The sequence below is a fragment of the Enhydra lutris genome, unplaced genomic scaffold (assembly GCF_002288905.1).
Source record: "Enhydra lutris kenyoni isolate GAN:26980312 unplaced genomic scaffold, ASM228890v2 scaffoldscaffold46, whole genome shotgun sequence".
Lineage (NCBI taxonomy): Eukaryota > Metazoa > Chordata > Mammalia > Carnivora > Mustelidae > Enhydra > Enhydra lutris.
The window spans coordinates 7,859,703-7,862,572 of record NW_019154130.1 but is presented as its reverse complement, the minus strand read 5'-3'; positions in this window follow the sequence as shown (position 1 = coordinate 7,862,572).

Here is a 2,870-nt window from a genome sequence, read left to right as displayed (position 1 = left end):
AACCAACTGAGCCACCCAGGCGTCCCGGTTGGGTGAGTTTTGACAGTAGTCCATGTCCGCGTAATCACCACCCAAATCAAGATACAGAGCATTTCCATCTCCCCCCAAAAATAGGATGTTTTATTTTTAAAGCAGGAAAATATAGAGAGGAAAAGTAAAAGCAGTCTCATTTCAACAGAGGAAACCATTAACACTTTGGGGTGTTTCTTCTAGTGTTTTCTAGGCATATAGTTTCTATATGGTTGATTTGTTCTCTCAGTAATTACTTGAGGGCCTACTAAGTGCCAGACCCCGTCAGGATTCTGGGGCTCCAGCAGCGGATACAATTGTCCCCGTCATTGCTGCTCTACAAACAAACGAAATTTTATGAAATTTTAGAAAACGTAAATGCTAGGATGAAAGAGTGTCAGGGGCAGGAGGGAAGGGCTGCTTCAAGGAGGGTAGGCACAGATGCCTCCGTGGTTGATTGTGTACAAAAGAGGCTTGCTTTGGACTTCTGGCCTCCAGAACTATAAGAGAATCAACTTCTATTTGTTCTAAGCCCCCCCCAGTTTGCGCTACTTTGTTTTTCTGGGACACTGACCCGTGGGTCTTTGCTAACATTCCCTCTGACAGCTTGACAGCTGCTCCGTTCCCCGGCCATTTCCTATTCCTGCAGTCTACCTGACTAAGCACTGTGTCCTCCTGAGGGCCCTCCCTGTCTCCGGGATGAGCCTGGCCTCCCCAGGCTGCAGTTTCTCTCCACACCAGCAGTAGTGATTCATTCCTGGTCATCTCTACCAGCTCTCAGAAAGAGAGGGGTTCTCAGCAAAGGGTCCTGGCCTCCGTCTTCCCTCTCCTCTCTCAGTGAGCTCACCAGGTCCTGTGGTTTGAAAGACCATCTTGATGCCGTGAAATCCCATCCCCAAATTTCTACCTGCAGCCTCGACCCTGCCCTGAGCTCCAGTTGCAGTGGCTTCCTTACTGGTCTTTCCACCGTGACTCCTGCCCCCTTCCAAATCATTCTCAACACCCCCACTTATGGCAGTTATAAAGCCCATCCGTGATTTTCTGGATCTCAGAGTAAAATCCAAAGTCTTGCCTGGGCCTACGCGGTCTTGCGTGATCTGGCCCTGACCTGCCTTTCCAGTCTCACCTCACAGCTCCCTCCCTCCCTCTCCCCACCTCCCAGCTCCCTTGAGACCTCCACTGGTGTGTTTGTCTGCTAGCACACAGCCATCAGAATGCCACAAACCGAACAGCTTCAGCAACAGAAATGCATCGTCTTGTGGTCTAGAGGCAGAAAAGTCTGAGATCCAGGTGGTGGCAGGGCTGGTTCCGTCTGCCGCCGTGCAGGAAGAGTGGGCTTAGGGCCTCTCTTTGCAAATGGAGATCTGGCCAGTCTGCCTCCGAGCCTGGACAGACAGTGCATTTAGAGGTTTGTGCCCCCGGCCTGGGTTCAAATCCCAGCTCTGCTACTACCTGGTTGAGTGATTTAGGGAAAGTTACGTGACATCTCAGAGCAGTGATTTCATCTCCAAAATGGCAATAGTAGTAAGAGCTACCCCTCAGAAGATTTGTGGGAGGATTAAAGGAACCGGTGCTTAGCTTAGCTCAGTGGGCACAAATAGTGGTCTCCATGTCAGCATTTCTTACCCCAACCTGTGTTAGTGGCCGCTGTGCTTATCTCTGTCACTGTCCCCTGGCTAGATGATACGCATTTTGAAGGTGAGGACAATTTTCCCTCATCTGCACAAGGTCTGGCCCAGAGAAGCCCCTCAACACGGGACTGTTGGACAGAATGAAGGAAGGAGGGAATGGACAAGGGCCAGGCAGAGTAAAACCAACACACTCTGCATGATAGAAGGCACGCAAGGGGCAGCCTCGCCTGGACAATGCCGGCACCCAGCCCCTCCCCTAGAATCTGCAGGACTTTAAGAGAGTGAATGGGGACGGGCAACAGGAAGAAGGAACAAAATGTCTGAGGGGTTCAGGAGAGGTCAGGGTGATTGTGACCAAGCATGCCAGGAATGGCTGTAGGGACAAGGTGGCAACTGAGATGGACCTTGGAAGGACAGAGTGGGCTGGCCTGCCTGTGGCCTCTGTCTTTGGAGCAGGAAACCAAGTCTGGAGAAAACTGCCTGGACCAAATGCTGCTGGTTAGGAATGAGTCTGTGAGGTGCCTTCAGGTACAAGTAACAGAATCTGAACTGAACAGGATGGGGGGTTTATCTCACAAGGTAGGAACGGAGGTAGGTCCAGTTCTGGATTGATTAGATGAGCGGCTCAACAACCTCACCAAAGATCCGATCCAGAAGCCCTCCAAGAGACTTTCCCTCACTTTCCATGAGGCCAACCATGGTTCATCTCCCAAGAATGGGGTTGGGACTCGCCACCCCAGAAACTCAAAGAGGTTGACTTTTGAGACAGTCATGCTGCTCTCTTAGCAAATAGATGAAATCATAATTGGTTGTAGCCAGTCATAGGATTGGTATGGACAGGGATGGTCATATGGTGAGATTATGGCCAATGAGATGGAGAGTGAAGTCTGCTGGGGGTTTCTGGAAATGATATTACCCCCTGAGATTAAAAAAGGTGAAAGTGAGAAAGTTCCTTTTGTTCCTGTCTCCTGCCTTCCTTCTTTCCTTCCTTCTCAGAATGCTGCTGTGTGAGGCTGTGATGCTTGGTGTCACAGCAGCCATTCTGTGACTCAGAGGGACAATGTTGCAGACATGCTAAGGATGGCAGAGCAGAAAGCAAGAAAGAACCAGGTTCTTGATGATGTAGTTGAATCACCAAACCAACACAGAAATTGCTTACCTCCACACAGCTAATTCATGCAATAAATGAACCTTTATCACTTAGGTCCCATTAGTAGGTTATTCTATTAC